The sequence below is a fragment of the Lycorma delicatula genome, chromosome 10, assembly GCF_047948215.1.
Source record: "Lycorma delicatula isolate Av1 chromosome 10, ASM4794821v1, whole genome shotgun sequence".
Lineage (NCBI taxonomy): Eukaryota > Metazoa > Arthropoda > Insecta > Hemiptera > Fulgoridae > Lycorma > Lycorma delicatula.
The window spans coordinates 109,342,284-109,370,252 of record NC_134464.1 but is presented as its reverse complement, the minus strand read 5'-3'; the positions used below and the strand labels follow the sequence as shown (position 1 = coordinate 109,370,252).

The window sequence follows — 27,969 nt, the reverse complement described above, 5'->3', positions numbered from 1 at the left end:
TTCAAGGTAACTCATTTATTAACTCTAGTACCTATACTAATGTTTGATAAAATCAATGCGCAATACACACTGCTCTGTTTATTTTTATTAACCACCTAAAATGCGCTGAATAATTTATGTTCACCCTGAACTTTAGCTATCAGTCAGGTTATTAAATGCCTATCTTGGGAACCAGGATCTTTACTCTACCTCCATAAAGAGAACTGGTAGAAAACTTATCAAAATCATTCACATAAACATTTTATTCTTAATGTAATATTAAAGTAATCGATTACAATTTTTATAACAATTACATTACTCAAATAATAATAATGTATAACCTTCTTACGTAATTTAAATCAAATAAATCATCTGTATATTTGTATGAAAGTGTTTGTGTGTATATATACATACACACTGATTTAATACACAAATTATCCAGTTTAATCTATTTATTATTTAAATTATACATTAAAAAATTTAATAATAAAACAAAAATAACAATAATAAAAAATTATTTCCAAAGTTTTTTTATTGACATATTTTTTTCTGAATCCTTCTGTATTACTTTAGCTACTGCCATTTCAAAATCTTCTTGAGTTACATGCACTCTACGTTCTTGTAACGCATACATACCAGCTTCAGTACATACACCCTATTAATAACAAAAATATACAAAATTAAACAAAGTTCAATTAGAGTAATACATATATTTTTTTTGTGGGAGAAGAGTATCACAAAAATAAATACAGAAAAATCCAATTTTATATATTACCTACAAATATAGGATTACTTAATCAATTATGTTTAGGATCATATAGAATTAGGTATAAATGTGTTGAATGTATGTTTAGGATTTTTATGTTAATATGTTTAGTAACTTGAATGAATGAAAAAAATCTACATAAATTTTGATGAATACGTAAAATAAAAAAAATTTACATATATTTTGTATTTATATATATTTTTTCTGTATATGTAAAATACACATAGTAAAACCTCCCCCCCCCCCCCCAAAACTGAATCTGACAGGACCGAGTAAGAATTCTGTTTTGAAGAGGTTTCAATCTCGCAGAGTTTAAATCGAGCTAATTTATCGTGAGGTCTTGTGTTATGAATTATACAAATGTAAAATGAAGTTAGACAACTCACAGCACAGAATCGAAAGAATTGTTTAACACAACCCAATAAATGAAAATAGGTGACAACAGCACAATTGAGTTCACTGGAACATTTTCCAGAATATCTGGCAAGAAGCATTACGGTTAATCCAGCCGTATTCATTTAAATGCTGCATGATCATCTTTTTGTAAACATGAAATTGTAAATTCTACTTATAGTATGATCAGAAATTTGTTAACGAAGCAGCGTGTTTAAGAGCTGGAGATTGAATAACTGCTTCAATATTTTTGGGTGTTTGAACACTTCATGGCCTACCTGGAGGTTTCTTCTTCAAAGCTGAACAGATAGCTTTAAAATTGGATACCCATAATTGAATTATCTTCTTATTGAGTTCCGTGACATGTAATAATCACTACGTTGATAACAGAATCAACATTTAAATTTTTTTTTTTGTCTTAAGCCATTTGACTGGTTTGATTCAACCTTGTTTGTTTCATTCCTTAACTAGTGCCAGTCATTTCATTTTGGTATACCCCCCTACATCCTACATCCCTGACACATATTCCAAATGTTGCCTGCCTGCACAATTTTTCCCATCTACCTGTCCCTCCAATATCAAAGTGACTATTTCAGGATGCCTTAAGATGTGGCCTTATAAGTCTGTCTCTTCTTTTAGCTATATTTTTCCAAATGCACTTTCTTCATTGATTTGCCGCAAAAGCTCTTCATTTGTCACTTTATCCACCCATCTGATTTTTAATGTTCTCTATAGCACCACATTTCAAAAAAATGCTTTCTTGATGTTTAAATTAATTTTTTATGTAAACAAATTATATTTCTGACTGAAAGCTTATTTCACCTGTACTATTCAGCATTTTATATCACTCCTGCTTCATCCATCTTTAGTAATTCTACTTCACAAATAACAAAACTGTTTTACTTCCATAGTCTTTACTCATCCTATTTTTATATTCAGCAGTCCATCTACTTTATTTCTACTACATTTCACTACTTTTGTTTTGTTCTGGCATAAACAAATCTCGGCTAGCATTACTATATCATCAGCAAATCGTAGCATTTTTATCTTTTCACCTTTCACTGTTACTCCAGATCTAAACTGTTCCTTAACACCATTAACTGCTAGTTTTATGTAAATATTTAAAATTAACGGTGGTAAGGAACATTCTTGTCTGACTCCCTTTTTTATTATTGCTTCTTTCTTATGCTCTTTGATAATTACTGTTGCAGTTTGGTTCCTGTAAATGTTAGTGATTGTTCTTGTATCTCTATACTTGAACCCTACATTTTTTAAAATGCTTAACATTTTATTCCAGTCTATGTTATCAAATGCCTTTTCTAAGTCAATAAATGCCATCTATATCGGTTTTTTATTCTTTAATCTTCCTTCTACTATTAATCTGAATGCTAAAGTTACTTCCCTTGTCCCTATACTTTTTCTGAAACCAAATTGGTCTTCTTAGCTTAACTACTCATGCATCAAAAGTGTTAACTACAATTCTTACTGAAGAATTGACAGGAGAATGGAGAAGTGTTAGAAACACTTCTCCACTTCAAACATTTCTCTTTTCCATAACTACAATTCTAGTTAACATTTTTGATGCACGAGTAGTCAAGCTAATTGTCCTATTCTTCACATTTATCTTCTCCTGCTTTCTTTAGCATCATGACAATACACTTTTTGAAGTCTGACAAAACTTCTCAAGTTTTGTAACTATAACACACCATTTTTAAAATACGTTAACTGAAATGGCAAGACATCTGCTACAAAATGGGATCCCAACTCCATAACATGTACTATTAGCACTCCACCAGCAGTAGTGGGAAATGAAAGTTACTTCACTATATAAAATTTTAAAAAAAACCACAGTGAAAGTAACTTTTACATTATGGATAAACAATTGATATTTTGAAAATATGTTCTAACAATTGCCTGTTTTAATAAATCCTGAAAAAAAACAAAAACTAAACATACCTTAACTTCAGCACCAGATGCGCCAGGCATTAGTTCAGCAATTTTACGTAAATTGATACCACGTGTTAAATTCATTTTGCGAGAGTGAATACGCAAAATATCAAGACGAGCTTCTTCATTTGGTGGAGGAAATTCTATTTTACGATCAATACGACCTGGTCGCAACAAAGCTGGATCTAATATGTCGATACGATTTGTAGCCATTATAACCTGAAAAAATTACAAAAAATATAATTCAACATCAAATTATTTCCTGTTATTTTTAGACCTAATTAAGTTGTAAATTCTAAATCTCCAATATTCCACAACTTATCTTATAAAAAACACCAAGACAGTCCTAAAGAACTCTATAACTACTCTGTACCACATATTCTGTGACCACATTTTCTCCGATTGTTAATATCTCGTTTAGTTTTTGTGTTATTGTTATTTGAGTGCAAGTGTTAGTGATTTTTGTAATGCGGGATTTTTTGATGACTGAACTTTGTCTCTCAATGTTGTAGTCTTAAACCCAGCTATCGTTTCCCATTATGATCGATCCTTTGCATGAATGTTTCATTGTCATCGGCTTGTTCAAGAAGTTGCCGACAAACATCCACTCGATGTTCTTTCTGCTGTTCGGTCAACAAACAAGGAACAAACTTTGCTGCGACTAGATGCACGCTCAATTTTTCAGTTAAAATGTCACGGCATGATACGATGCAGTTGAAGTAGAGAGCCTTCCTGGTCAAGAGTCATAGTCAATCGATTGACGACCACTTTTAAACCATTAAAAACCATCCATAACATCGCATATGACAAAGAATCTCATAAGCTTGTTTCAAAAGTTGAATCATTTCTGTAAAAGTTTTCTCCAGTTCACGCAAAATTTTATGTTGTTCCTGAAAATCGCACATTATAAAAATTGCTACTAGCACTTCAACATGATGCACTCAAATAACAATAACAAAAAACTAAACAAGATATCAACAATCTAAGAACATGTGGTTACAGAGCATAAGGTTATGGAGAACACAGTGCTGCCAACCGTATCTCAATAAATATCTCTGTTGGCATGTGGCATGTAATTAAAAATGTTCGGTTATTCTCTGAACAGACCTTATACACATAATTATTTTTTTGAAATAATTATCTTAAAATTCATTTTATTTCTCTGTACTGTTACATATAAACATATATATAAAATTTTGGGTTTTATATTTTTCATCATTATAGACATTAATTAAATTTTCAATAATACTATTAGTGTAAGAGTATTTTATATAGATATTATTAACGCTGTGTGATTTATTTGTAGGTTTCTACGTTTAGATTTTAAATTTTGTTTTTTATAAATATTATCAAAGATACAAAGAATATTATATACAACGATAATAAATCACGAGTCCAGGATAATTAAATAAATTATAATTTTTTGGGGGTTAAGAAAAAATTTATCATATCTCAAAAACTTATGCATGGAAATGTGGAATGAAAGTTTTGTAGCACGTGAAAAATGTCATGCCTGATCAAAACCCAGGACCTTCAGGATAAAAGAATGAGACACCACCACTCTGTCACAGATAACTGAAAGCTTCGTAAATTACAAATCACATCAACACTCTTTTAACTAATAAAATTAAAAATAGCATTATTTTTATACCTTAATATTCTTAGTCGCTTCGAAACCATCCAACTGATTCAACAATTCCAACATAGTACGCTGAACTTCAGAATCGCTTCCGCTAACAGACTCAATTCTCGATGAACCGATCGAATCTATTTCATCCATAAAGATAATATATGGTGCATGTTCTCTATTTGATAAATAACAAAAAAAAAGAATTAATAAATTTTTAAATTAACAACTATGGCGTTGAGGGAATGCAATCATTAGACATGTGGTCACATTCAAATAGGTTTTAATTAATCCTTTTATACCTTCTCATTTACATACACAAGGCATATTTATCTAAGTAACATGTTTCCTTTCATTACAAAGCAATTCTGCACAACACTTTAATACTTAAATAATAATTTTATTTCCAAAGAGACTGTATATAATGGCAGTAAATAATGATAAGGGATTGTTGAAGCATTGTACTGAAAAGAAAAAAAAAAATCAAACCAAGATGGGCATAAAACACCATGAAAAAGAAGAAGAAAATAGAGAATTGACGGTTAACATTCTAAGTAAAATATATTATCATTTAATAGCACAGCACCATAAATGTTATTTCTGCATTACTATAAATATGATTGTTTTATCATTAGAAATGCCTACTCGACATAAAACTGCTCAAAGATAGAAAAACGGGTAAAATATTCATTAAGAGCAATATAAATATTTGACACTTCATCAAATTGAACGATTTTCTTTTAACAAAACTTTTCATTTTATACACAACGGGTATAAGTTCGTGCAGAGTCACCAGATGGTGCTTTTCATAGTCATCAGTAAGGTCTTTCATAGTTTTCTTCATCTCTGTTATGAGTATACATAAAGTTTCAGTAAGATACATTCGTAACTTAGCAGTCATTTAATTTGATTAAATAATGCGATTTGTGAAAAATAAACAACAAAGAATTTTATGTGATCAAACATTACTTTCTGAAAGAGAAAGCCACTTCACAAAATAAAGCAAAACAAGTAAATATTATGCTGGTTGGGTTTGTTGACTACAACAGGTTATAAGCGGTTAATTATTTTTAAGTTGGCCAAATGAGCATAAATGGTGCTGAGTATTCTGAACGGTCTGTTGAGATTAACAAGTACAAAGAATAATGAAAAAAATTTTGCATCATAATGCCAGGCTGTATACAACAAATCAGAAAATATATTGAAATTAAAGGCGGCTATATAGAAAAGTAATAAATAAATGTAGTTCTTATAAGTACGTTTCTTCATATTTTTCAGTTTTGTTTTTTATCTCAGGAGACCTTAGTTTAACAACATGCCTTATAATAAGAATAACATTATATAATAGCTTACCTTGCCATTACGAATAATTCTCTGACCATACGTGAACCCTCTCCAATAAATTTTTGTACTAATTCAGAACCATAAACTCTGATAAATGTACACTCAGTATGATGTGCAACAGCTTTTGCTAATAAAGTTTTACCTATATAAATGCATAAACAAATAAATACGGGAAAAAAAAATATATTCATAACACACACAAGAATCATTTTTAAAATAAGAACGGTTTACATACATTAACAAAAGCTGACACTTAGGAATGTAAACTTGCGATTAAAATGTCTTAAAATTACATCCAATAGTCATTTAATTACAACTTAGATGCATTAGACAATATTATTCAGTAGAATTTATTAAATATGTCAACTGATCATCAATCCTACAGATTGCAAGACATGATCGATGACTTGTTTTTTAAATGCAAAACCAAAAGCATGATAAACAAAGTAAAATGTATGGATAAACTGTTCATGATGAAACAAGATTTAATACTCGGCTATCATTACCAAAGAGTTGAAAACTGTTGTCGATATATACATTAGAAAAAAATATTTAATAATACAGGATACATATTTGAAGAAACTGATGAATTTTCCCTAAATCTTTCCATTTTGATAAACACAACTGTTAAAGGTATAGCTTGCTTACTAAGGAGATGCTAGATCCTCACATTATTTGAAGTACACCAGAAAAACTGCAAATGTTTTGACAAGTGACAATCCTTTGAGGTGCAATGTGATTTCATCTTTTCTTGAAATAAAAATCATTTTTAAATGGAAAACACATAAATACTCATAGTGACATTTATCAAATTTTTCAGCTTCTTTCTTGTTTCTTTTTCCTGTTTAGCCTCTGCTAACTACCGCTAAGATAATTTTTCAGAGGATGATATGTATGAGTGTAAATGAAGTGTAGTCTTGTACATTCTCAGTTCGACCATTCCTGAGATGTATGGTTAATTGAAACCCAACCACCAAAGAACACCGGTATCCATGATCTAGTATTCAAATCCGTGTAAAAATAACTGGCTTTACTAGGATTTGAACACTGGAACTCTCGACTTCCAAATCCGCTGATTTGGGAAGACGTGTTCAAATGTTTCAGCTTGGAAATCGTCAAGCTTTCTGTCCTAATCTCAAAAATACTTAATCTCAACGGAGATTATAATACTGAAAGATTATTTTAAGGTTTTTTCATAGTAAAAAAGGAAAGATTTTGAGTTACAATAGTCATCAGTTTATAATAAAATGATTCTTATTTTTAAAAATGCCAGCAATAAATCGCATAATGTTCCTGGGCTATGTCGGTCAAGTTATTAAATTCATTTTTTCAATTCGATCATTTTAAGCTCTATTTGTTGTATCTTTCTGATAGAATAATTCTTTTTTATTGAAAAACAATAACCAATATTATGAATCTTTTTTTACAAATTTTTATGAAAAAAATGTTTATTTCTAATTTTATGAAACACAAAATAATAATTACAAAATACTGATTACTTCTATACTCGATAAATAAAAAATTATTCTTTGATTATATGTAAATCTTCAAATTTTAATTACTGAAACCAAGAAGCTCAATAAAATAATGGGATAACAAAAATTTTTAATATTAATAAATTAGAACTACACTTTCAAAAAATATGTTTTTGCCTTATATAAAAATTTGGGAACTCATGCATCACGAGACTTTTTAATGATTAAAATATTCGCTAAATTGACTTTAAATAAATTATAATAAAATTAAAAAAATAAACTGTTCATTTTTATTTTTAATTTGGTAGCTCCCCATCAGTCAGGGGAGAGATATTAAGTTATTTTAGTAACATAGCTGTTTAACAAAATACATTTTAAATATTAAAATTTGAAATTGTGAAAAAGCTTTTTCTTTCACTTTGGGGCTCCTATACTCAAAGGGAACCATTCAGGTAAAATAAATTTGACAGAAAAGCCTTAAGTAGTGAAAATAAATTTAAAAAATTCAATGGTAGAATCGTAGTTCTAAATAGATGAAGTTGTAATATTCTAAGAGGAGAGTAAAAATTTTTGCCCAATTTTTTTTTCAGGAAATACTAAAGAGTAAAGTCTATCAAGAAAAATTTTAATTTAAAATAAACCTTAATTTTTTTTTTTAAATTAAACATTTGTTACTTCAGACCACTTAAGTGGAATGAGTAAAAAATATTTAAATAGTAGTCTGAAGACCTATTTAAATCAGCTGATTTCGAAGTCGAGAGTTTTAAGGTTCAAATCCTAGTAAAAGCAGTTACTTTTATACGGATTTGAATACTAGATTGTGGATACTGCTGTTCTTTGGTGGTTGGGTTTCAATTAAGCAGGAATGGTCGACCTGAGACTGTACAAGACTGCACTTCATTTACGTTCATACATATCATCCCCATTCATCCTCTGAAGTAATACGTTATGGTGGTTCTGGAGACAAAACAGATAGAAGTAATATTTAAAGTAGTAGTCTGAAGACCTATTGATGAAGAAAATATATACACAAAATCAGTCATTAACTCCTTTTTTGAAGCAAGATATAGATATAGATAAAAAAATTAAAATGTATAAAGTCATTTTTTGGGAAGGAGTGAAAATACTAAGAAATCTTTGGTTATTTCTGATTCAATAAAAAACTGTTCTAAGAAAATATTTTCTCTAAGTGCCCAATAATAGAGATTTGAAATTTTATTTTGGCCAAACATCCCCACCCCTTTTTCTAAATTTAGAAAAATTTTTGGAACCTGTCTACCAAATTTGAAGAAAAATGATCGACATAGTCCAGAGCTATAAGATCAAATACAGGACAACATTCATGCATAAGCACAAACATTCTTTTGGCAAAAATAGATTTTTTAGATTTGAGAGCACTGGAATAAATTTTTTTCTGAGATTATTTACAATTTATTTAAATCTACATTTTTTTTTGTTAAAACAATCTTTTAATATCTCCTTAAGGCACAAAAGTTAAAAACTTCTTTACATACTTTTTTAACTTTATCGACATACTTTCCCATTATTTTTTAGCTGCTTATTAGCTTATTAATTAGCTGCTCTACAGTAACACAACATATAGCTACAGATGCAAGAGTAATTTTTTTTTTAGCCTCCGGTACCTCCATTAGGTATCGCTTCAGAGGATGAGATGAAATGACAATTTTGTAGCGTGTGAAAGTGTCTGACCGGGATTCAAACCTGGGACTGCCATATGAAAGGCTGAGATGTTTTCACTTGAGCCACGGAGGCCGGTGTAGCTAGGAAAGTAATAAGTGACTGATATATTCAATAACAAAAACTATTTTAGAAAAATTTTTAAAACAATATAATCTGCTTTTTTAATTAATATTCAGTGGTGCTTAATGGCCAAATCATATTTAAATATAAAATAAGTTGAAATAATTACGTAGACTTTTCTATTATTTAATAGCGGCTACTATATACTTTATAATGGCAATTATACATTTCATATTTTTATATCATTTACATTTATTTCTATTCCTCAATGAGGCTATATGACCCGATTACAATTCATTATCTCCTATCTCAGACAGGTGATTAATAAAACTATCTGTCCAAGGAAGAAGAGCTAAAAAAGAAGAATAGGAAGATGGTAAAGAAAGGGGACAATCAATCTGCAGAAGAGTTTCCTCTAATCAAGACAATTTTTACTAGGACAATGATTTTTAATATGTACAATAGAAATCTTATCGGGAATACCAGAGTATATAGAGTATATATAGAGTGATTATGAAGGAAAGGGAAATAATTAATTTGGATGCTGATTGCAGAGCTTGTAATAAGGAAAAACGTCCATACAAATGTATGTTCGAAAATGCTTCATCAAGTAATGACTAGCAAAAAATTTTGCCCAGATTTCAGTTCTCCTGGTGAAATGAGTTCATACTGAAATTTTTAAGGCATTATATAAGGATAAACTTTATGATTTCTAATGTTTTCTGATCTGAAAAATAAAAAAAAGATCCTTAATATACGAGGTGTGATAAAAAATACGGTAAATGAATTTTTATAGCGGCAACTGCCGACGCTATATCCATATGCTGTAATTTGTCCAACAGCGTGATCAACTGAGACAGGCAGGGACAAGTTGTAATACGTTCGAGGTTGCCAGTCAGCTGCCAGAGCCGCTAGAGTGAGGTTGTGTTTATCGTGTCTGTCGCCAACACGGATTTTGAACAACGCATTAACATTAAGCTGCAAAAGTGCCAAAGAAGCTCATGAAATGTTAGAATCGGTGTACGGCGATAATGTGGTAACTGTAAGATGTGTACAAGTGGTATGACCGATTTAAAAACGGAAATGAGTCTGTTGAAGACGAGCAGTGTGCGGGACTTCCAGTAACCTCAAAAACAGCTGAAAATGTGCAAAAAGTGGAAACAATGGTCCGTTCAAACAGGCGAATGACTATTCGTGAGCTATCGCAAGACCTTAACATCTCATAGATCCATAAAAGCGTTCAAAGCGAAACGACATACGAAGAAAGTGACCAGAAAAATGGACCAATGGCTTCCTTCTTCACCACGACAATGCGCCGTGTCACACCTCGCTTCTCATTCGCGAGTTTTTGGCCGAAAAAAGTGTTCCTGTCTGTCCCAAAAATTAAAACTGTGCTTAAAGGAAAACGTTTTGACACCATTGCTGACATTGAGAGGGCCACGACCGAGCAGCTGAAAGCCCTTCTGAAAGACGCCTTCCAGAAGTGCCTCCAGTCATGGAGTCAACGTTGGGATAAGTGCATTGCTAGCCAAGGACAGTACTTTGAAGGAGATTAAATTGAATTCTATGTAACCTTATTATTTTTTTTAATAAAAAAATATTCACCGTATTTTTTGATCACACCTTGTATCTTACATATCCTATATTAATCTTAATTAACTTGCATATCCTTAATATATCTCCTGTAGTTTTCATGATAACCAAAGTAAAACAGAAAAATTTGATGACAAAAACACATTTTTAAGGTTTGAAGTACAATAACTTTTGTAAATTTTATTATCAAAACTTGTAGAGGATTTAATTCTGAGAAAACTGATGTAATAAAGTCTATGAAAAACAAAAAAAAAATCACCTTTTATCATTAAAATCAAAACAGAATAAAACTTAACAGAAAAACATTATGAATCAGTAAAAATTATAAACAGCTGTGTTTTTAATACAATAAATTTAGACCTTTGAAAAATTAGGTTGGCAAACTAACTGAATGCTTCGAAATTAATATGAATACTACTCAATGTTATCATAACGCATTAATAATAAATGTTAGGTGGTTAGTAGTTTCTGACATAATATAATAATTTTGATTGTGTTTAATTATGTTTGAGAATCAAGTTATTTAGTATTGTTATATTTAAAACCTAAAAAAAAAAAATTGTTTTTCATCACCAGATTTTTCTAATCTTATGTTGGAGATCATGAAAACTACAGGAAATACAGTTTTGAGACCTATTTTATTCAATTTTTCAGGTCAAAAACCATAAGAAACCATCTAGTTTACCCCCTTATATAATATCTTAGAAATTTCAGTATGACCTCATTTCACCATAGGGAGGGGGGAACTGAAATCCGGGAAAAATTTTTATAGCTGGTCGTAACTTGATAACAAATGTTTGTATCAACTTTTTTCCTCGCTTCAAGCTCTAGAATCAGTTTACAAATCATTCACCTTTCCTCCTGAATCATCCTGTATATCACATATTAATCTAAAGATAAAACGTACTATTAACTAAAATATAATGATATTTATTATTTAGTTACCTGTACCAGGAGGACCATATAATAATACACCTTTAGGTTGTGCAATACCAAGCACATCAAATAATTCTGGATGTTTAACTGGCAACTCAATAACCTCCTTGATTTCTTTAATCTGTTTATCAAGACCACCGACCATTTCATATGTTGAATCCGGAACTTTTTCTACCATCATCAATGAGACCAATGGATCAACCTGAAAAAAAGTTTTTTTAATGTTTTTTGAGTTACAACAAAACAGTGACCCTCACAACACTATTACAATGTGAGAATTGCATAACTTTCATTACTAACTAACAAGAGCAGGCAGAGACAGCTTTCAAGAGAGTTTATTGATGCTCTTTTCCAAGTGGGTAAAAGAGGCATATGTTGTTTCGACATCAAATTTCACAGTTTAATTCTACATTTTGGTCACTTGGGTCATCTCATGAATTTTTTGGGAACTATTATACTCAATTATTTTTTCACAATATCACTCTTTGATAACTGTGAGTTAAGAGTTGATTGTATCAGTCAATGTTTAACATTGCCTATCATAATAATTAGTTAATTTAAAACTGCACGTGACTGTAATCTCATAGCTTTAGTTGGTTTGTTTTATATATATACACATTTGAAGAAACTTCCTAATAATGGACTCCTCATAATACCAGACGCTTTTAAATTCCCCGGTATTTTTATAGTGGTATTAGTAGATAAAATACTTCTCAATAACAGACACGAACAATGAATTTACCTATAAAAACTGTTCAGTTTTGAAAAAGAGACAGCAGAACTAAAAAATTGTTAATTTCTCTTGTTTCATTTTATACTTAGTTTGACTAATTTGTTTACATATTGTGAATTGTATTGTTTCCCACTGAGCTGATCTTCCCATATAGCTGATGTTATGATTTCAATCAATTCATCATCCAGCATGATTTAACGTCAGTTACTGAAAGTGTATTGTACATTGCAAGTATACATTAAGTACATACATTTAGTGTACATTAAACACGTGTAATATTTTTGTTACAGTATACTATACTGTATTTTTTTAATTTTAGTACATTTTCTATGCATACATTTACTGTACGTTCAATTTTGTGTATTGTATAAAAATCATTACAACCAATGTTACTGTGCAAGTTAACACCTCTCAAAAATGTAAACACTTGACATTAAAATAAAAAGTAGCTCTTATAAATGTCTATAAAAAAAAACTCATGTGCGTGATATGGCTAAACGTTTTGATGTTGGAAAAACTAAGATAAGCGATATCTAAAAAGCAAACTTGATATCCTAAGTCTGAACTGAAAATCAGTTAAGCTAATGTGCATTTCCAAAAATGTCAGGTTGACAATTTGACTTACGACTGCTTTTGATATGTGAGATAGCCCTAAAAATTGCTAAAGAACTCTGCTACAATGAGTTTAGAGCATCGGAGGTTGTTAGATAAATTCTGAATCAGACAATGTTTCATTAATAAATGTTTGTGGTGAAGCTGGGGCTCTAGATAGGAATTTGGTGTCTGGGTGGAAGAAAAAGTTAAATGAAATATGCACGAGTTATAATGAAAGAAACGTTTTTAATTGTGATGAGACTGATTTCTTTTCTGGGCTTTATCCAGTAAAACAAAGTGTTTGAAAGAGGAAAAATGTACAGTAGGAAAGAAATCAAAAGAAAGACAAACTTTTATGTTGGCTGTGAATATATCTGGTGAATTTGAAAAACCTTTAAAAATCGGTAAAGCTGCAAAACCATTATGTTTTAAGGGCGTAAACATAAATTCAGTGGAAACTGAACGATATTCAAAAAATCTTGGATGACTAGGAACATAATGATGGAACGGTTTTTAACGTCAACCACCTGATCAGGGGATCTATCAGAACTTTAAAATTTAGTACAGAAAAAAGGTGTTACAGGACTTATTGTCAACAATGAATGTAGTCATGGATGCTGATGAGCTTTCTAAAAGCATTAGCGGAGCTGGAAGCAGTTTTATGGATTCGTGTTAGTGAGAAATTGTTTCATAAAAGCCAGTATTAAACCTCCACAAACTAACTTCAATTCTAACATTGAAAATCTTACTGAAACAAACAAAAATTGTGTGGAACAAAGTAAATTACAAGAACTTATTGAACCATTTGGAAACTACAGACTAGCCAATATTGATGACATGCTCAACAAAGAGGACATTATCAACTGACATCCGTGATCTTGTTGCTGCCTAAGAATTGATTACTTCCAAAATGAATGATGATGAACCTGGATTTACCACCATGTGTAACAAAGCTAGAGAAGAGGTTAGAAAATTAAAGCAATATTTTTTATGAAAAAGATTATCAGAAGACATTATTTTAATATCAAAAGTGCAGTCACTTTTTGAAAAAAATACGTACCAGGACTTACTTTAAACTAAAATAGACAGCTATTTTAAACCATCTACGTATAAATAAATTGTATGTATTCATATTTGTTTTATTTTGATTTTTACATTATTTTTTTGTACATGTATTTTGATTAATATTTTTGTAGTGTATATCGTATTTTATTGTTTTATAGTACAGTAATTTTATTGGTTGATTATAGAAGTACAGTATTAGTTTTATTTTCAGAAAAACGATTAAAAAAAAACTTGAAATTTTACACAGTTGGTTTCATTAGTAACTATTTTATTTATTTATTTTTAAAAAAATTTATTTCAATAAATATGCAATACTGTAGTTCTATTCAAAGTGTTGTTTTTTTCCGTACAATAATCAAACGTAATACTGTATTTAAAATTTTTGTGTACAGCAAACGTCTATATATAACAGACAGCTACTTGTTCCTGAGCCATGTATGATATTGGAAAGTTTTACGTGGCTGGTGTCTGACGTTTCCTTTGTTCATAGCATTTACATTTTATTCGTTGAGATGGAGCCGTGGACGCTAGACCAACGCCTGTACGCGTATGACAGTTTTGTGCGAAATGACGAATCCGTAACTGCTGTTCAGCAAGATATCCGCCATCAGTTTAATATCCACTGTAATGCAAGTGTCCCTTCTCGTAACACAATATTGCGACGGGTAAACAACCTTCGAACAAGCAGTTCAATATTGAAGAAAAAGCCACCGGGTGCCCGACGAACTGCTAGCACTCTGGAGAACATCAAACGAGTAAGGGAAGCCATCATCAGAAGCCCATGCCGCTCTATTCAGAGACATTCAGCAGCCCTTTAAATGAGCACAACTATGGTAAGACGAATTCTGCACACAGACCTGCATTTCCATCCTTACAAGATAGCCGTTGTGCAGCAGTTAGAGCAAGATTTCACACAGCGATTACAATTTTGTCAACAAACGCTTACCATTTTTGAAGAAAATGAAAATTTTTTATTGTTAATGAGTGACGAAGCCCGTTTTCATCTGAATGGCTTCGTCAACAAACAGAATTGCCGGTATCGGGCAGAAAGAAACCAACATCAGCTTCATGAGAGACCACTTCATAGCCCAAAGGTGACAGTCTGGTGTGCAATAGGAAAGGTCAGTGTTATTGGACCGTATTTTTTTGAAGAAAATGACGCTGCCGTAACTGTAACAACCGATTGTTACGTTGCGATGTTGAATACGTTTTTCATCCCCGAATTACGAAACCGGGGAATCGATTTTCAAAATGTGTTATTCCAGCAGGATGGAGCTACAGCGCACACAGCGAGGGCGACGATGGCCGTTCTCCATAACTTGTTTCCGGGACGGATCGTTTCCAGAATTGGCGACATTCCTTGGCCCCCTCGGTCCCCCGACTTGAGTAGTTGTGATTTTTTTCTGTGGGGGTTTCTGAAATCGCGTGTGTACGGCAATAAACTGCGTACATTGGAGGACCTAAAGATCGCAATTCATTGAGGCCAATTACCATGAAAAGCTACAATGTATTGCCCAAAATGGACATCACTTGCCGAACATAATTTTTCGTTCATGAGTAAGTAACAAATGCTTTGATTTAACAAGTGTTTCAGTACCAATAAAACTTTTTTAAAGTAAATATTCAATTTTTTATTATTATTTTAAAAACATCCAGTTCCCGTGAATGACCCTGTGTATATATATATATATATATATATATATATATATATATATATATATAGTTTAAATCTGTGTAAGTACAAGCTCATTATAAGGTTTGTGTAAATACTTCTTCACAAAAACTACTTTAAAATATCAAAAATAGTAAACATGATATTTTATTGTTTGAAATTTTGGTGAAAGAATATAAATATTTTGGATCAAGAAACTATTTTTTTTTTTTTAATTTCTAGTTAAATTTTTCAATTAGGATTTTTAGTTAATCAATAGAATATGTTAATAATCATTTCCTGTTTACCTATTATTACCTACCATCACCTATTTAAGAAACAAGACTAGCCACATCTTGAAATATACCCACAAAGTTTATTACTCAGTTAAATGTGTTTAGAATAGAGTAGAATCTATTCTGTTTGCAGTATATTTTTAAAGTATGTGGAAAATATTCCTGCTTTCATTCTGAATAATTCTAAATGCTACACAAAAGGGATTGATGTAATCATTAATGTCAAACTTAATATCATCAAAGTTGTAAAACTCAATTTCATTAAAAATCTACTGCACATAAGAAATATTTTTCACTGTTCATCTACAAAACCGTACGCTGAATGTTAATCGATAAAAAAAATACTGACCTTGTTCGGTAATATTTTATGCAGAGTATATGATTCATTTCGTAATGCGACTCTTGAATTAGGTGTAACATCGTTGATATCAATATTTTTATCGAGATCGACAACAAATTAACCTTCTGGATGTACTTTAACTAAAACTTTTTTCTTATCCATCGGTTTAACGACTTCGCCTACATAAGATCCTTGCTCTTGTAACAACTGTAATTCTTCACGTAACATACGTACTGAAACAAAAATTAATTTAATTTAAAATTTATAAAATAAGTTAAATGGAGTGGCTATCATATAAGAATGAGAAAAAACATGAGAAGTGAAAGTGTAATAGAACCAGTAAGTTACTACATTTGTTTATATGTCCTTTGTTTATGTTTCCTGGAACCGACTGAGGTTTTTCAAATGCTGGTGATAGCTATCATACTGGAGTAGCTATCACTTGAGACAGAAAAAATATGAAAAAACTTGGAGTAAGTGCAATAGAACCACTAAGTTACTATATTTAACATTAAGTCCTTTGTTACAGTATATGTTTCCTGGAAGTGACAGGTTTTTTCAATTGCAGGTAATATTATTGAACCATAATATTGATATACATAATGTGTTACTCTTGTACTATTCTGTACACATAAAGTGTTGATCGAAATACTATAATTTGGTGGGCAATAACATTTTGTGCATCACCAGAAGCCAATAAAATGAGTACTGTGAATGAACATCACACTGATTGACCGGATTCTGTGAATGATGATCAAAAAAAGGTGATGAATAAATAGATTTAAAATGACTCGTCACATCACACGCTAATGCAACTTTTTTTTCTCTTTTTCTGTTTAGCCTCCAGAACCACAGTAAGGTATTACTTCAGAGGATGATATGTATGAATATAAATGAAGTGTAGTCCTGTACAGTCTCAGGTGGACCATTCCTGAAATTTGTGGTTAATTGAAACCCAACTACCAAAGAACACCGGTATCCACAATCTAGTATTCAAATATACATAAAAGTAAATGCCTTTAATAGGATTTGAAACATAGAACTCCCAACTTCAAAATTAGCTGTTTTGCAATGACAAGTTTACCATTAGACCAACCCGATGGGTAGTAAAGCTACTTGGATAGGCATATCAACCAGATTGGTTACAATAAAATCTGTTTGTGATGGAGACCACGCATTTTCAAAGAAAAGAACAAACAACAAGGAAAGGAATATTTGAAAACAGATCCTGAAATGTTATCGTGAAAAGGGAAAATGACTCCTTTTCAGTAATGTATGAGATAAAACTGTAAGAAGAAAAACAGCAGAACATGAAATACAGGCACTATGGTTCTCATAATAAAAAAAATCAAAACACTACCCTCAAAAAAAATCTCTTGACAGTGTTCTGGGATTCTAAACACATATTCCTGACAGACCTGGTGGGAACCAGGTTGTCTGTAAATTCTGTTTGATGCAGAGACACTAAAACATCTTAGGAGACATATGTGTCACGACTGACAATCCGTGAGGCCGATAATTTTGTAAAAATAATCCTCAGCCATCTAAATCACATGCACCACCAAGAATTTTGTGAAGATGAAATTTAAATCTCTTCTACAGCCTCCATATTCAGCAGAATTGGTGCCCTGCAATTTTCAGTTCTTTCCATAATTAAAGTTACATTAAGGATACTAAAGGACACAGTGAAGATTTCGTGGATGAAGTAATGATTGCCAAAGAGCCCTTTTCATCGACTGAATGAAAAAACTGATTCATCATCAGGTGATATGTGTAGCTATAAGATTGTGGCTAAGTGGAAAAATAAACCTAAGTAAGTGTATTTTTATTCCATATTTGTTTCATTTGACTACCTCTTTTCATTTGCAAGTTATGAGCAACTGTGCATTACACTTCAGCCACTGCTTATATTAATAGCAGTTAAACTTTTCAGGACTAACATACTGTAAATCCTACTTCATCCACAGACTAGGTTAAAAACTCTATTAGTAAACATGGTAAATTCATTACATTCGTGTCCAGATTTCTTTTCATTATGTTTACAACACGCAATTAATGTAATACGATTGAAATAATTGAAATTTTGCTAAATGAAAGATGAGGTAATGAATGTGAAAGTGAATGTTCTAGTGATACTTTTGAAGATCAAAAAAGATGTCTGAAAGTGAGGTTAGTGAAGTTTGTTCGGTGTGTTTATTGGTAATGAAACTGCACCAACTTCTAATAATAGTAATCAACAACAAACAGAAACTGAATCTGAAACTCCAATTCTAATTTCAAATGAAAAAAATCCACAAAATAAAACACAAAAATTAACACGTGTATCTCAATATAGGCTAATACGCTTCTAGAATGCTAGTAACATGATTCGAAAATATTGCAATATTTTCTCTATTTCCAGCTGTTAGCTGCAACCTATTGATAGTGCAAATAGTTCTTTTTAGAGACAATAGAGTGCAGTACACGTTAGTTAAAAAATTATGTTAGTCGTATTAACATGTGAATAGTACTCTAACGATAAAGTTCTAAAAATGAGTTTATGCGACAATAAGTCTATGTGGACAGTTTACTGCAGTCGCATGAGCATGATGGCAGTCCAAATAAGGTTAAAAGTGGGATGGTAACATAAGAGAAAAAGTTTGGAAATTCTTCTCTGAATTCATACAAGTAGGCCTTACCAGGTAAATTAGCTGGAGGTACACATTTGTAAGTATAACACAAACAAATACATTTTTTGACAAACTTAAAAATAATTTAGTAATATTTTAGTATTTTGTATATAAAGGATCTACATCATCATCATTAATATTATCATCGTATAAATCAATTCAGATTTTCCACCACTCCATTCTTAACAAAATTCATCAAAAAATTGCATCAACAAAATTGTTCACTGTAATTAATGGTCATATGTATGAGTTTCCAAGTCAACTTTGCAGAATTTTTTCCTAACCATATTATCTCTTAATTTAGGAACATCATGCAGGTCACTTATCCTTCACTATGCATTTTCTTCCTCTGGTGGAATATGAAACCTTATATATATCTTATACTTTTTTGGAAAAAAATGTTGGGGTTGAAATAATGACTACAGGAAAAACATAAAAATATTGTGTGTTTCTAAATGAATATCAAAGTTTTAAAGTTATGTAATATTTATTAAGTTTTACTTACACTGATAAATTATAAATTAAATGAGAGAGCAACTCAAACAGGCTTTCCTGTAAGTGATCAATGTAAGCACCAATCCAATTTACCAATCCAACCCAGCACACATCCAACCGATAGGAGTTCATTCCATACTTAAATAAGCTCTGGAGTAATTGATACAACAAGTGCTTCAGTCCTATGTCTCAAGTCAGGTAGATCAGTCAGTAATAGTGGCACATACACTTTATCCTTTATAAACCCCTAAAAAAAAATTTCATGGGGTCAGACCAGGTGAACGTGGAGGCCACACCAAATAAGCCCTGCCATCTTGTTTGGCCACGCCAAACAAGCGACCAATCCAGCAGTCAAGGAGAATTTCATTCAACCAATCACATATAGCATTATACCAGTGAGGAGGTGCACCATTTTGTTGCCAAATAAAGTTCTGTGGTTCGTATGCAGTTGAGAAAAGAGCCATATTTTTAGCGTATCGATAAAGTTCATTCCAGATTCACTTGCTTCCACAAAAAGAATGGCATGTAAAACATTCAGTTTTGATTACAAATACAGCCAGTGGTTTCAAACTGTTTATACCATATACTCATATAAATGTTATTGTAACCTGGAAGATCACAACAGAACTTCAAACGGAACACACGTAAAACATAATTACAGATCCATTCTTTGCAAATCGCAAAACACACAATCCTTTCTATTGGACAGGGTCACCATCTTTGCTATTATTGCTTTCAAGTGGAAGGTAAAGGAAACAGTTTATGAATTTTAGCATAGCTAAAACTGTTGCTGAGTTGCTCTTTTGTTTCATGTATAATTGATCAACGAACGTGAAACTTGAAAAATGCTACATAGCTTTAAAACCTTGATATTCATTTTGAAACACTATGTAGTTTCAAAAGTGGGTATACAGAGTGATGGGTAAACTATGTATCATATTAAAGTGCCTACATCAAAATGACAGTATCTGAAGCATGTTATTTAAAAAAACCAGGTAAAATTATATTTAAATGTTTTTTTGTATGAAATTTGTTCTTACATTTAAAAATTAAACAAAATAATTTATCTCATTCGATTTTTAGAATTACCTGAATTATTGAAGCGCATATTAAATCCCACTAGTTTCACTTTTGTGTAAAATTTGAAGTTTTTAAGAACAGATATTTAAAAGTAATAAACACAATTTTGGAGCAGCTTCTCTCACAAACTACAAATATAAGGCACAAGATACAAAATGCATTATTAAAAAAATTATATTAATACACTTCTATAAAAAATTATTTTAAAAAGAAATTCAATTATTGTAACACAGTTTAAAATGTCTATCTTATAACTCTCTATTTAAATTACTAAATTTCTATTAAATCACCTGAAATAATTTTTATCTCTTGAACTTGAGGTGAAGGTTAAATTCTCTTTTTAACATAGTTCGATTTACAACATTCTCTAATAACTATACATTTTTTTAAGATAAATTTCAACAAAATAAATAAACACATAAAAACAAGCTTCACTCCTATAAAAATCTCATTTTTATATCAATTGATACAAAAATGTATCTTTTCAAACAATCTATTCATTACACATACAAAAGTAAATATTCATAATTATAACAGAAAAATAATTTTAATTTAATAGAAAATAATAGAAATTTATCACATAAAAAGTAATAAAAAATAATGAGTTAATACGTATATACCTTTAGCATTAAGTTCATTTCGCTGTGCTTGAAGACGTCGTAAATTTTGGCTTTTTTCAGCAACAATTAGTTGTAATTCTTCTATTTTAGTTATGTAATACGGTCGAAAACCTTCACCTTTGCCAGGTTTATCATCAACTTCCATCTACATAAATAAAATTTTAAATGAATAAATAAGAATTTCAAAAAGTAACACATCATTTTTTTCAAATTCAATAATTTACTATGAAAACAAAACAAAATTTAAAATAATTATATTACAGTATTAATACAATAGTTAAGGCATATATCAAGTAATCGATAGAAAGTTGGGATAAAATCTTGATTTCATTTCCCCATAGTAGAGGGAACAACAATTTTATATATTAACAACTGCTTGTATATACAAATGGTAAGAATGAAGGGACCAAGTTACTCCCAGTATAAGGAGTTCCTTTCATTGCAAATGTTGACGACCTTCTATGATGGTGGATGAGCAGTGGTGCGTACAGAGCACTATTGTCCAGGGGGTGAGAAACTGTCCTCAAAAGTGAAGGAGCTTCTTCTATAAGCCGATGGTATTAGAAAACAGAAGATGATGGAAAATCACTATAATAAAGATCCTAACAATAATTCTCTTCATTATGGAATGATGGCCGTCGCTTCCGTTGAATGTTCCACAGTTAAAATAGCTTCTCATTCAGATTTCCAGAAGTATGAAAAGAATTAAAGGACTGGAAGAATAGTAGAATGGAAAAGAAGGATGAAGATAATAAATACGATCAGAAAAAACAAAAGACAAAATGGAGACAGTGATTGTGTAAGGGACCAACCGCCAGGCAGAACACCAGGTGAGAATTTATGTTCGTTCAAATACAAACTTCCTTTATGATAACATCGGAACTGATCAGCATGCTTTACTATTATTATAAACCATTCTCTTACAGATGATAATTGATCATTCCTATTTAATATTTCAAACGTGATCTCAAATTTTTTACGTACAATCTAAAAATTAATAATTTTTAAGAACATCAAAAGACTAAAACATTTTTTAATAATACCAAAAATGTGCAACGATGAGCACCAGATTTAAACACCCAATCATGTAACTCATTTAACAGGGTGTAACCAAAATACAAATTTTCATCATCTTCACAGTCACTATTATTTTCATTATTATTACTATTATTATTATTATTGTTGTTATTATTATTATTTTGTTGTCTGTGTTTATGTTCATCTAATTTTGTCATACAAACACCCATTTTTATACAAGCTAATCAAAATAATAATGTGAAGATAAAATTTTACTGAAAATTTTGAATCTATAACAAAAAAAAAAATTTACACTACATTTTAATTAGATTAATAATGTTATTATTATTACTATTACACCAATTAGTACCAAAAATAACCATGGAGATTACTTTATCTATAAATATGTAATAAAATTTAAATTTTTTTTAGTTTTGAAAACTATTTCACTCACTTATATTTGGGTCATTTTGAAATATCATCAAAGCTTATTATTTAAACTAATGTTAATCACTTTTTTTTTTTTGTTAAAGCAATTACCTTATGGGAATCTAAAGTCCCCACATTTATTTTGTATATTAAGATTAATATAATGCAATATATTACAGATAATGGAAATTATTTAAATAGATAAATAAATCTAGTTATTAATCGAATTACATCTTCAGTATAGAATGTTTAATAACAAAACAAATAATATGCCTATTAAAAAAAATTTTATATACATACAATTAACAATGAAAGCAAAATAATAGGAAAATAAATTATCAAATTTGACAGTTATACAGAAATATCCAAAACAATTATGTTAAATCATAAAGCATTGTCTACAGACTGATAAAACAAAACTATATACATTTCATTACAATGTAATCTATATCCAAATGTAAAACTTTCTTAGCAACCGTTCACATATTTTCCCATAAAATTCTTTATTTGAAGTAAATTTAATTTCTATTGAAAATATCAAAGAAAACAAAACTGCTAATCTGACAGAATTGTTAATATATCAACTACTTAAAAAACAAACCTTTTACTCTCTCATTTTGGCCAAAACTAATCGCGTTCTCTGAAAGCAATGATTATACTACACTACAGTCAATCCCTGCCGTATGAACAGAGTGAAGGTGTATAGGGCTGAATATCATTTTTTAGTTAATTTGATATGCAACAATATATTTGGCTCGGTGAAGAAAATAACAGAAAGCCAATTATCACCTGCTCTATTAAGCCTTGCATGGAAACTTGTTATTCTTAAGAATGGCATGTTCATAAGAAATTATCTCACTTTTTTTTTGTCTTCAGTCATTTGACTGGTTTGATGCAGCTCTCCAAGATTCGCTATCTAGTGCTAGTCATTTCATTTCAGTATACCCTCTACATCCTACATCCCTAACAATTTGTTTTACATATTCCAAATGTGGCCTGCCTACACAATTTTTCCCTTCTACCTGTCCTTCCAATATTCATATTTTATCATATTCATATATTATATTCAATATTATCTCCAACTTGTGTCACTTAAAAACTTAAAACCATTATGATTATATCACTTAACATAATACAAATTTTCTCTAATCTAATAAACAATAGCTTATAAAAAAAATTAAAAAAACAATCCCTTCCTTTTTGTAGCAGTTATTTTAAAAAGTTAACAGACCAAAAGTTAAACAATGAAAAAAGAGACCAAATTAAAACCACATGCAAATGTTCTTCATCCATTTAGCTTTTTTTCAGCAAAAACAGACACAAAAATTTATTTCATATAATCTTGAAGACATTTTCCAAAGATATATGTATTCAAGACAAAAACCTGACAAAAGTATAACCTAAACATAATTTCCAGTTTGTTTAAAACAAAAAGTAATCCAAAGAAGTAAACCCCACATGAAGTAATAGACTCTTTTTTAAGGCTCTTTAAATCGACTGCAAAAGAAATCCATTACAGCAATTCTGCCGTACTGGATTTCTTTTTGGGTAACATGATATCAAGAGTAAATATCTTCCAGTAGCAAACAATAACTTACAGAATGTGAAATAAGCTGTAGCATACACTTTAATATAGTTAAAACACAGCACTTAATATTTTAAACTAGTCAATTTTTCCTATACATGTGTATTTATGTAAAAAAAAAATATTATGGATGCATTTCTGATTATGATTTCACATAGAAAAGTGAAATTATAACCAGATTTTTTAAAATATAAGGTGTTATAAAAAAGTACTTGACCTCAGCCCATAAAACAATAATATTTACCCTCTTAGTTCAATGACTATTCTCGTCGTTTCATTTCAGTATACCCTCTACATCCTACATCCCTAACAATTTGTTTTACATATTCCAAACGTGGCCTGCCTACACAATTTTTTCCTTCTACCTGTCCTTCCAATATTAAAGCGACTATTCCAGGATGCCTTAATATGTGGCCTATAAGTCTGTCTCTTCTTTTAACTATATTTTTCCAAATGCTTCTTTCTTCATCTATTTGCCGCAATACCTCTTCATTTGTCACTTTATCCACCCATCTGATTTTTAACATTCTCCTATAGCACCACATTTCAAAAGCTTCTAATCTTTTCTTCTCAGATACTCCGATCGTCCAAGTTTCACTTCCATATAAAGCGACACTCCAAACATGCTATTCAGCATTTTATATCGCTCCTGCTTCGTCCATCTTTAGTAATTCTACTTCCCAAATAACAAAATTCTTCTACCTCCGTAATCTTTTCTCCTCCTATTTTCACATTCAGCGGTCCATCTTTGTTATTGCTACTACATTTCATTACTTTTGTTTTGTTCTTGTTTATTTTCATGCGATAGTTCTTGCGTAGGACTTCATCTATGGCGTTCATTGTTTCTTCTAAATCCTTTTTACTCTCGGCTAGAATTACTATATCATCAGCAAATCGTAGCAGTTTTATCTTTTCACCTTGTACTGTTACTCCGAATCTAAATTGTTCTTTAACATCATTAACTGCTAGTTCCATGTAAAGATTAAAAAGTAACAGAGATAGGGAACATCCTTGTCGGACTCCCTTTCTTATTACGGCTGTTTACATAATTTTTAAATTAAAAACAAAATAAATTTATACTTAATTACAGTTTACTTTAACTATATTTTTTAAATAACAATTCACGCTTGAAAATTCCATTATAAAACACAAATGAGATAAAATTCTAAGCAAATATATAAGCATTTTAATGAGTTTAAAATTTAATGACAATTAACAAGTTTAAAACTTAAGTTTGAGGGGACCTATAATTGAAAAAAATTATAATTAACAGGCTTTTATAGAGTAAGAATGTTTCATAAATTAGTAAACATTTAAAGGCAAGCATTAAAAGGAGGGGGTACAACACTAGTGAATGAAATAAAAATCCTGGCAAAGAAATTTTTGGCAGAGATATATAACTCTGACTGGTGAAGGGAATTTGCTGCCTCGGCCGACTACTAATTAAAAGGAAATAAACCAATAGGGAATTTTCATGACCCAAAAACTGTTAACTTTTCCCTTATCCTCTTAGTTTAGGGTCAAACAGCACACAAAAATAATCAAAAATTTTAAGTCTAATAAGAGATTAAATCAAGTAAAAAAAATTATTCTACTCATTGAGTAAATTTTTGATACGGGATCTATGGTGACCGTATCTCCCTACAACCATAACCACTTGTAACAAAAATGAAATTGCATCAATGAAACCATATTCTTAAGCCCCACACACAAGGCCCAAAACAAGTAACAATAAAAAAAAAATTCCAACTACACCATACAAAAACAGGTACGTATCGGTTATCTGCCCACCACAATATTTTGTTCCAACAGGGTAAAACTGTAGTTAGTTCTTAGATGGCGTACTGAAACACTATATAGAAATAAGAAAATAGATAAATAAAATAATAAATATAATGAATGAATACTTATTTTCTTACTTCAGTACGGCGTTTCAGTGGTGCCATCTAAGAAACTGTTTGATTAAAACTTTGATTTTAAACGATAGTACGTGACGAGCAGATATAACTGATAAGTACCCAAAAACAGAAATAAGTAACAGTAATTAAGTGATTGAAATAGAACATCGTAAAAAAGTTAAAACAATCCATAAATATTTTTCTTTGTGGTTGACATAAGCACAAATTTGTGTTTTACCAAAGTAACAGGTGATAGAAGAGCAAAACTGTAGTAGCAGTAATACATTTTTTACAAAGTAAAAGGGAGGTAATTATTTAGAAAGAGGATGTGCATTCAGCAATCAATAATCTTGGCATAAGTCTTTACAATCATGTTAATAAACTATAAAAAAAGTGCTGCACTACCATAGTTTTTCAATTTTACTATCTTTTTGTTGTCAATAACATGATGAATTTTTTAATTACAATAATTAGCAGATTAATGAGCTACAGTATTATCATTTACATATGGGATGTTTATCAAAGTAATTATATAAATTGCATATCTTTCAGAAATTAAATCCACTTTCTAGAAAGATCAAAGCTAAAACCAGCATATTTAAAAAAAAATGCTAATCATTATCATACATTTTTTTTATTTTGTCTTTTCTATTCTGAATTCTCACGTCAAATAATGCGTATTTTAGTACTAGATTAAAAAACATAATTGTATTATTAATACAATTTTAACAATCATATTACATACGTTAATAAATTATTAACATTTATGGAAAAATTAAAACATATAAGCAAACAGTACCAAACCAAACGTTTCATTCCATTTTCTTTTCGGCATTATAAAAAATATAAATAAAACCACGAAAGTCATTCAAAGAAATACAAAAAAGTCTTTAAAAATGTGAATCGAACTTGAAGGAAACAGGTATCAGGGCAGGAAAAAACAGGATCACACCTGCAACATATATAATAAATATCTAAACAAAAAACTTCTCATATTGATTAGGTTATGTTCTGCATTACATTTCAGAACTATATTTACTAACCCCTTCAGACAAATAACATAAAATAAGAAATTATGAATAATAATTTTTTTTTTTTATTTAAATTAATTTTGTTAAATAAATCAAAAACTTTTTACCTCAAAATTAGTTTGAGTCATTTTTGCTTATTTCACTGTCCACTAACGTAAAATAGTTCTTATACACTGCCATCTAAATTGGATAAATCACACAAGTTATACATTGAACGCAGTTAAAAATTTACTTACACATTTAATGGAATAAAAAATATATTTTCTAAACTTTGTGGTATTAAGAATATTTTTTAGTTTAATCATTAAATGTAAATATCATACACAGAATTATATGCACAATCATTTCATAAAGTAGAAACATAAAATAATTTGACATAATTTATACCAAACGACAAAAATATTTTTTTACAATTTTTATACATATAATTTAAGGCAAATTAAACACCGGTAGTTTTTATTTAAAGCTGATTGTTATGAACAAAACAGTTCGTACCGAACCGAAACGTTCACTAAATCGAAGGTGCTTTATTTTAACCCACCGCGTTGGTCTAGTGGTGAACTCGTCATCTTATAAATCAGCTGATTACAAAATTTAGAGTTCTACGGTTCAAATCACACTAAAGGCATTTACTTTTATACGGAT

At 30.3% G+C, this 27,969-nt stretch overlaps 1 pseudogene; it reads right to left on the bottom strand.

Moving 5' to 3' along the window:
* Positions 1–227: 227 nt before the first annotated feature.
* On the bottom strand, positions 228–27,553 carry LOC142331250 (26S proteasome regulatory subunit 8-like; annotated as a pseudogene).
* Positions 27,554–27,969: the final 416 nt, after the last annotated feature.